Below are 9,616 nucleotides of genomic sequence, written 5' to 3'. Positions count from 1 at the left end.
GTATGTTCCTTTTTGTTTCCTTGTCTCAAGGAAACAAAATTTTGACAGCAAATTTTGAACCCTGCTAGTGCACACCTTTCTGATCCAAAACTGACTTCGAGACCCAGTAGGTTTCAAAGCCGGTTTCAAATAAGAAAACCAACGCAAAAGTCAACTTCGAAACCTGGGATGTTTTGAAGTGATTTTTGGCGTTAGTTCCCGAAAAGATATGTCATCAGTTTGGTGGCCGGGAGCTAAAAGCATTTCATGCTTAAAATCATGCTCATCAGTGCGGCCTTTATTATTCTCTGACTGAATCAATTCTGCTTTTATATGCAGGAGGGAACCATTTGGCTTTTCGAAGGCTTTACTGTGGTCATGGCGGCCTACTGGCTTTTCGGCTTTGCCCATGGCCAGAAGACGTACAATACGAGCTGCCTTCTTGAGAGGCTTTGTCTTATTCTAATCTACTCACAGCTACGGCCAGTTGCAATCAAGGTGATTAATACAATCAAGAAAACACCTGTAGCCTGATTGCTGATCACATAGTGCAATCGCCAAAGTCTGTGAAACTCCTGCCAGGATTGTTCCGATTTTCGAAATCATTAAAGGCTTTGTTTGTTTTTCTTGAGATGGCAGCTGCAAGTTATGTGGCTCACATACCTAAGTATGCTTCAATTCATGACCAGCTTTATTCGTTTATATTCGTCACATTTCTCTAGTCCTCCGTGTTGTTTCCTAGTCATCAAACTATTAGACACCTGTATGGAGTAGTTACATTTTGTTTTTACGTTTTTATCAAAACGGTTTGTGTCACCCTGTCTGGAATTCATCACCCTTACTACGAAATGTCAAATTAATCTCACGTTGAGATACTTTTTAAAAGTGTAGGTGACCGGCATTAAATGTTGTGTTTCTTTATCACTCCTGTTCATACTTTGTATATTACTTCAGTCAAAAGACACCACCAGTGTTCAATACGCCCCGTCCGAGCACAAGCTTTTCAGCCTGGATAAGGTGAGCGTTAGTGAGCACGTTCTAAGCAGTACCGAAGGTAATGAGCGTGCACTGCTGCATTTTCAAAGTTTCATAAATGCTCTTTTTTAGAAAAAAATAAAAGCCAGGCATTGTTGTGGTATATTCATAACATTGTGGCTTTCTTGAAGAATGCGGGCATTCTGAAGGTGTTGCCGAAGGCTTGCCAGGGTGACAGCGCGGTCGAAGGCGACAAGTGCAAGCTAGTAAACGCTCTATCGCAAGCTCTTGTTCTGCGAAAGCGCTTCGCAAAGTCGCTCTTGCATGCCTGTAGCCTTTGCTGCCCTACAGTGGTAATGGTAGGCAACTCCAGCTGACACAAGAAATCATCCCATCGCTGCCACACTCCGTTTCCCTTTAAAGGGCTGGTGAACCGAAATTTGGATTTCAGAAAACGATGCAGAAGCCGTAGGCGGGACGCTACAATCCCTAAAACACTACTCGTAGTCACAAGGCGATATCTCGAATGGACGGCCGTATTTTTGGAGAAAGAGGTTGAGATTGAACGAGGCCGATGAGGCGCGTGACGTCGAGATATCTCGTTTTCTCCTCTCTCTGCTTCGCCCCCTCAAGGTGGCGAGGCAGAGAAGACGCGAGGTCGTTCCCTCTCCTTCTCGGAGAAACAAGACAAACAAATCTGTCAAATGCGCCTCCTTTTTTTTTAAAAATAAGGTCATCCATTCGAAATATCGCTGTATGAGTGATGTTTTAGTGTTTGTAGCATCTTGTTACACGCTTTTGCCGCCGTGTTTTATGGAATCCAGATTTCGGTTCAACATCCCTTTAAGTGCAAGTGAAACTGAAATGCCAAGAATGAGCACGTTGTCCTGAACGACAGTTGCACTGCACAAGCGCGCATGCTTAGCAACATTCAAAGCATGGAGCTTGCTCTTAAAGCCTCTGCATCAGGCTTCCTGTTGCAGCTCGTGGTACCGAAGCAAGCTTTTGGGCAGACACTTTTTTATAAGCAGAAACTTCACCTGGCATTGCAGAGCTCCGACCGGTACTCGGAGTACTTAGTTGCGGTACTTTCGATAAAACAGAAGGGCAACAGGTGAAGTAGAAACTTCACCTGCACCGCAGTACTCCGACCGGTACTCGGAGTACTTACTTGCGATATTTTAGAAAAAAACAGAAGGGCATTGAGCAGTGCAAACTATGATTATTGTCAGGTAAGAAGTATTCAGTTGCAGTAATTGTTTTGCTTCACATACAAAAAGGCTGGAGTATGCTTAAATGCTGGGCTAGCAACCAATTGCTACCAGGGTCCCTATGCTACACGACGGGACTAAGCGGAATTAAGGGACCGGGAGCCATCCAGCGACCTGGATGCAAAGATGGGTTCAGCTTCCATGGGATTGGTGCCACCTGGATCTTGTCCCAAAGGGCCAGCAGCAGCTGGATAGCCTCGCATTGCGATGCGGGGATGGGGATGCCGAGCGAGCTCGGGGCATGCCGCCCACTCAGTGTGAGGGCCAGGTACTCCCACTGACTGGCTAGGTGCATGTTGATGAGTTCCTGGAAGGTGTTGTTTACACTTAGCCGCCGGAGCTTGGCGTTCGACGCGTACGGCGGCACCCCCAGTGCCAGCTAGTACCCCTTGCGAATAATCACGTCCATCTTGCCCTTACCTCTCGACAGCAGGTTGAGATACGGATTTGCGCAGCGATGTGGCTCACGACGAGTGGTTGGGTCAGCCGGATCAGGTCCGACTCCTCGAGCCCGTGTCTGTGACTCGTTATCCTTCTCACCATGCGCATGACTTGCATGGTTGTCTTGACGAGTCGGTCGACCGTGTACTTGGCTCCGCCGTCCCGCTGGAGGTGAAGGCCCCAGGATCCGAACCCGCTTCACCACCGGCACGGGGGTACCATCCTTTAACGTGAGGCGGATGTCCGCCTTCTTCTTCGGGAATTGGCTTGCCCGCGCAGAGGAGCAACAGCTGAGACTTATCGGGGGCGCGCTGGAGGTTGCCGGCCTCGAGGTGGTTCTGCACCGTCTCGATGACTTCTTCGAGGAAGTCTTGCCTCCCGCTGTCCGATCCCGACGTAGCCCAAATCGTCAGGTCGTCCACGTAGAGTGGCATAGAGTGTATGCTTCATCCGGGGAATCCGTTCCAGTAGAGGAGGCGGCTTGCACATCGCCAGGTAACAAGGTGGGTGACAGGACCGAGCCTTGCCGGTTCCCCTTGCTCGGCTTGCTCGGTATCGGGATGGTGCTTGAGCGGACGGACTCGATTCCGATGGTGGCCATCCAGTTGCTCAGGAAGTCCCGCACATAATCATACATCCGGGGCCCGCACCCAGTTGAGGCCAAGTTCTCGAACACCAGCGTGTGACTGACGTTGTCAAAGGCGCCCTTTATATCCAGGGCCAGGACCGCCCGTGTTGTCGTACAGGAGATTCTGTCAAGGATATCCTCCTTGATCTGAAGCAGGACATCCTGCGTGGAGGTGTGACCAGAACCCGAAAATGGTGTTCATGGTGGCATTGAGTTCATACAGGATGGTCCCCTCAAATATCGCTGTAAACAGCTCATCAGGGCATGGGCATTTAAAAAACTAAAATGGAGTGTCCAGGTCTGTGACGCTTGGCGGTATACCTGATAACCTCTATTTCTTTTGGATCCTTTTCAAGGGAGTATATTTTCCACTTCGGGGCACTTTTCTTGTTTCTGGCACTTCCTACTGCAGGAACTGTTTCACCCTCACTTTCTTCTTTGCTTTCACAGCACTCATTTGATGTTAATGTGGAAGGGAATTGGCCGGATTCCACTCCTCGTTCCTACGTAAAATGTGCTGGCGTCCAATACCTGCCACAAAAAGGGTACTTAAGATTCCAAAAATGACTAAGAGTGTGTAAACATATGATGCCAGCATTTCTTTTTTCTTTTTTTTTATTTCCAATGAGCAACATTATATTATGCCAAAACTCTCCCTAAGTGCACACTGCATTTCACAGCGCGCTAAACTCTGCCGGAAAAATCGGCACCTGCACGCAAAGGGGCGTCGTTTCCTCAGCAGTGTATTTTACCTTGTGAAATTTTAAGGCGCTCCTTTCTTTTGCAGCTAGAACATCCTTAAATATACTAAAAATGCGTTCGCCACGGACGACCCAGTCTTCCGCCGGCAAGCGCTGTCGTTTGCATACGATACGCCTTGAAATTTTCACCCCATGGTCGCAGGCGCCGATTTTTCCAGTTGCTTTCCCATACCTTGAGCCACCCAGAAACACCGCGCGCGCCCGTAAATTAAAAAAAAAAAAAAGAAAAGAATGGAATGGCATTGAGTGTTTTGTTTACTTACCGACTTGTGCGTGGACCGCGCCACGTTGCGCTGCCTGATGCACCCGCGTTTTGGAACTAATTCAGTTGACAGTTCCCTCCGAAGATGAAGCTAGGTGGTATTGGATGAAGCCCCTGAAGCCACGGCGGTAATCGGACTGGTAGGCTGTTCCCTTTCGAACGGGCGGAAGAAGACTACGAAGAATTCGGCAGCGAACGGGCGGAAACTCGATTACGTATAGCTTCAGTAGTCGACGCTTTGTTTTCTCGATTGCGTTCGCGGCGTTCACCGTGGACTCGCGCACTCGGCCGTAGCCGAACGGCCGAACCAGCTGGACGGCTGCCGGCGCGCGTACCGACACCGTCGCCATAGCAACCACGCCGCGAGTGTGGTTGCCAGACAGAATTCACACAAATTTTTTTTTTCTCGTCACTCACGTTGAGTTACTAGAAGTTAGGCGCGTATCATTATATTACATTATGCTGTAAGAAGTTATTAAGGGATATGGGCACCTACCTAAGAAAAATGCAGAAAAAATATTATTAAAAAATAAAATTGGCGTAATCTTTTCATATCTCGATTAAGACTAGCGTGGTCACTGGGCTAACCGATGCGCGAAATAGGAGGGCATATATACCGCTCGGGGCACTTGTTGGTTTGTATAAGTAGGATGTATGTACTATTTGTTGTGTGTTGTGCAATTGATCGGTGCTTGTATCCCCGTGTGTATGTACAGTGTTGTGTGTATGTCCATGTCGTGAGTAGATGTAACCACGCTGCGCTGCGGGCAGCAAAAAAAAAACTGGTTTTTCTTTTTAAAAATGTTTCACTTTTTTTTTCCCCGCTAGATGGGGGTTGTCGCCGCCCAATTTGAAAAGTGTGGCGGTTGGTGATCTATAACTATTAGAGGGCTGGATGCCATTAGTCCATCCGTCGTGTTGATCGCTCCGAGTTCTTCGGTTCCGCTGGTAGCTGTGTCGCCGTGTTATGCTGCCTGATTGCACCAAAAGGAGGTTAGGCGGCTTCCCCAGCGCGTGTTCTAGGTGCTGAATGCCACTGTTCACGCACAAACGTTCATGAGTGGATAACGCACGTAACAGAGGTGAGCACAGGCAATAGTTAATCGAGAGCCACACGGAGCGCGAGTGCGATACCTCCTAGCCGCTGTCGACAGAGGGTGTCGGAGCGATTCGTTGTCAACTTGTCGTCCACGGCAAGTGGGCGTTTTGTTCAATAAAGCCAGCCTGTCAGTGTTTTGTAAAGCTATCCCTTCTGTATAAGCGCTTCTGATGCGATGAAAATGCGACCGGCATTGAGCAGGCCGAGCGAGACTTCGGCGACAGTCTCGGCTGTTCAGTCTCCAGCGGTTTCGGCCTTACTCGTATTATTTGCGGTGTTGGCGCTTGGACATAGAGATGTTTGGAAAGTTTTTTGCGCCTACAGATGACACCAAACGAGCATGCGAGCCGCATGCTCTTGCTCCGGCGAGAAGCCGCGTACGGCTCGCCAGGCTCGTATCGCCTGTCGCATACTGGCCGCCATATTGTTTTTAGGGTGTTAGCAGTTAACACGATTTTCACCACCTCCGGCGGCTAACACCCTTACACGAATAAAGGCGTTAGCCAGAGACGAGCCATTTACACGAATAAGGGTGTAAAAATTTTAAGTGTGTGCCCACGACCGGCTGGCTTGCTGAATGGAATATGCCCGCGCGACCCTTGTGGACTCTTCCCGTATTAATAGTTTGATCGCTGAACTCAATTTTCGAGGTTAATCTCTACCCGTTGTCATCCGATCTCCCTTTTTTTCCGAGGCAGCGGTAACGAACGCGCTGTCGTCGAAACGGGACTCTTATCGATTCTATCTCCTTGTTTTGTGTGATATATATAGAGAGCTCAAATAAACGCCATATGGATTACATTCGGAAAATAGTATGTACAGTTTTCAGAGCACAGCTCTTACGCGCCCGTTTCCGGCTTGAGCGGCGTCGGCGTCGCCGTCCGCGTCGCCGTCGCGGTCGCCACCGCCGCCGGCGTAACCGCGTGGTGCATGATGGGTAAATTTCCCCTCTAAATCTAGCAAACAATTTTCCCCGCTAGATCTAGCGGAAAATTTTCCCCACTAAATTCAGCGGGGAAATTTCCCCGCTAAATTTAGCGGGAAAATTTTCCCACTAAATTTAGCGGGAAAATTTCCCCACTAAATCTAGCGAAACGTTTTCCCCGCTAAATCTAGCGGAAACTTTGACGGCACATTTTCTTCGCTAAATTCAGAGGAATATTTTCCCCGCTAGACTTAGCGAAAAGAAAATCCCCGCTAAATTTAGTGGAAAATTTTCGCCGCTAAATTTAGAGGAAAATTGTCCCCGCTAAACCTAGCGGAAAAATTTTATCGCTGAATTTAGCGGAAAAATTCCCCGCTAAATCTAGAAGTCCCCCCCCCCCCCCCCCCGAGGTCATGTGATCCCTGCCCCCTACTGAAAAACTGAAAAAAACCATTTGGCGCCTATATGAAAATAAACGGGCCTATTAGGCCTGGTTCACACTTGCGCATCGGCGGGCGAATCTGCAAGGATTCGGCCGCCGGGCGTAGCGTCCACAGTGCATTGCCGCGGCCGATTCCGCTTCAACGGCAGCGGATTAGCTGTAAGTGTGAACCAGACTTAGCCCCGAGAAGTTCGCGTGGCGCCCCCTTACGGCGAACCGGAGTGACGTCACGGCGAGGAGAGAATTTTTCCCCGACTCGCCCCGCTCGCCCTGTGGAGGCTGTGACGACGCTAGCTGTCGGCGCGCTCGTTTCTATTTAATTTTTTTTGCATGTTTTTCGTAGGAAGTGTAAATTTGTGCCTTTATTGAGGTATGGCCTGTAGCTACAGGCGAAACTTCAACCAGCATTTTAAGCATGGTTGACAGGGCAGGCAACGCACGAATGGCAGCTGGTATACGAAAATAAAGAAGTAAAGAAAAGAAATAAAGGTAAAGAAATAAAGAACAATTACAGGAGCATCACTATAGATTTTCATCTCGCACGATAAATGCTGCTGATTGTCTGAAATGAATTGGCAGGTTGTGTAAACTATTTTTTTATATCTCCGTTTTTGAACAAGATCGCTGGAGCAGAAAATCTGCATGCTGCTCGAGCAACATGCTAAATACAGTCTGGGCCATGGGGAAAGAATCCTGAGTAAAAAAAAATATGGGGGCCAAGTAAAAAAAAAAAAAAAAAAACAACAACAAGGAACATTTATTATATACATTGCTCGCATTTGACCTTTGCTGGATTCGGATAGTATTTCTATGGACTACACGGGTGGTATCTGTGGGCTTGTTTACATCATCCCTCAAGTAATGTATAACAAACGTAAGCGAAGGTGTCTAGCTCGTTATTAGCAGGGACTCAAACCGTAACCGCAACCGAAACCGTAAATTATCTACCGGTAACCGGTTTTAACCGATATTAACCGAAAAATAAATATATTCGTTTTTCCCAAGTATGACATGGAGGAGGCATCTTAATATGTCGCCGTGATTTGACAGTTACTTTCAGCGAGTGGTGCATCTGGTAATACATTTCCGTTCAATCTAACTTTAGGATTAAGAATACTTAGTTGGAATCAGTGGTCGTGCTTATAATAAAAGAAAGTCTCTATTTCTAAATCTGCCACACTCCTATATCGCTACATGTATTCAGTACGTGCCCTTAGTATTACTACGTGCATGTATTAGTTAATACCCTTTAGGGTATTAGCTAATAAGTTCGAATTCTCAGATGTCCATCCAATTCGGTTCTATCAAAACCACCGATATATATATATACCGGGTGATCCTTTTTGTTCTTGCAGATTTGTTTTAAAAGAAGCCGTGAAAGCTACACTTATGCGGTTTGTGCGAGTGAGTTATACGTCCGGGGGTCGTTATGTAGTTTGCTAATCTTTCCGATAAGTCGGATAATTAATTAAAATTGATCAATTAACTTTTACTTATTGAAAATAGACATATGGTTTCAATTAGAAACTTGCTGAGCGTCGTCCAAAACCCCTAAACCAGTAATTTTTAGAAAGACTTCGAGCGCGTATGAAGCGCAGTAGTGCACTGAAGTTACCACTTGTGGACCAGGTTCAAGGCTGGGGCTAGATAAGAGACGGAAAAATTGCGCGGGCGCCTTACCGAAACCGCTAGCCTCGTACCTGATCCACTTGTGGTAACTTTAGTGCACTACTACGCTTCTCAACGCTGAAAGTCTTTCTGAAAATGACTGATTTAGGGGTTTTAAACAACACTCAGCAAGTTTCTAATTAGAACCATATGTCTATTTTCACTAATTAAAAAGTTATTTAGTAAATTTTAATTAATTAGCCGACTAATCCCAAAGATTAGTCACCCACATAATGTCCCCCTCGGCGTATAACTCACTCGCACAAACCCCATAAGTGTAGCTTTCATGGCTTTTTTTTTAAACAAATCTGCAAGAATAAAAAGAAACACCCTGTATATATAACATGCATGCTCGGGCTGAGAGCGGCGGAAGGAACGAGAAGATGTCCGAAGGGTTTCCGAGTTTTTTTTTTTTTTTTTTTTTCATGCCGAGACTTTTTTTCGAACCGAGTGGCAGCCGCCGGCACTGCCACGCAACTCAGCAAGACAAGAGAAAAAGCCAAGGAGAAGGATGCCTCGTCGTCGAACGCGCGAACGCACTTGGCCTCCGATGACAGAGCCGCCCTCGTCCAACAGACAGGGAATGCCATTTCTGCATCCTTCGCCTCAACCTTGGGAGTTGCCCTGCTTCCAATTGTCAATGTCCTGGCCGGTCTCGCCCCAAACGTCCAGCAGTCTCAGCAGTCCCTGCCGCAGAACTCTGAACGCGAGTTATTTGAACGTCAGCACGGTAAGCTCGAACATCCACAGACGCGCCAAAGATCGCTTCCAACATCGCCGGAGTCCTCCCCCTGCTTCCGCCGGAGGTATGGCTTCTACGGGAATCATTTCTACCAGAGCCACCAACGCGATTCGACTACCTCCGGTGGAGCCCTTATCGCCCATTCTCAGAGCGAGGGTCCGTCAGGCCTAAGACATTCTGAGCGACCTCGCCCAGAACACCAGAAGTTTGTCAACGACAGATGTTCACGAGATCCGGCATCTCCACCCGTATCGGTTCTACTGGGACTTCATGCTCCCCGAACACCAGCACCTCATTTTTGAATGAGTGGAACTCTTCCTCATCGTCGCAAGAGGGAACTGGAGGACGGCTATCTTTTACCAGACATTCAAGCTCGAGTCCGAGGTTTTCAAAGAGCTCCCCGACCAGCTACCCAACCAGCCT

The sequence above is a fragment of the Ixodes scapularis genome, unplaced genomic scaffold, assembly GCF_016920785.2.
Source record: "Ixodes scapularis isolate PalLabHiFi unplaced genomic scaffold, ASM1692078v2 PGA_scaffold4__175_contigs__length_147842914, whole genome shotgun sequence".
NCBI classification, from domain to species: Eukaryota; Metazoa; Arthropoda; class Arachnida; order Ixodida; family Ixodidae; genus Ixodes; species Ixodes scapularis.
This window is presented reverse-complemented; position numbering follows the sequence as displayed.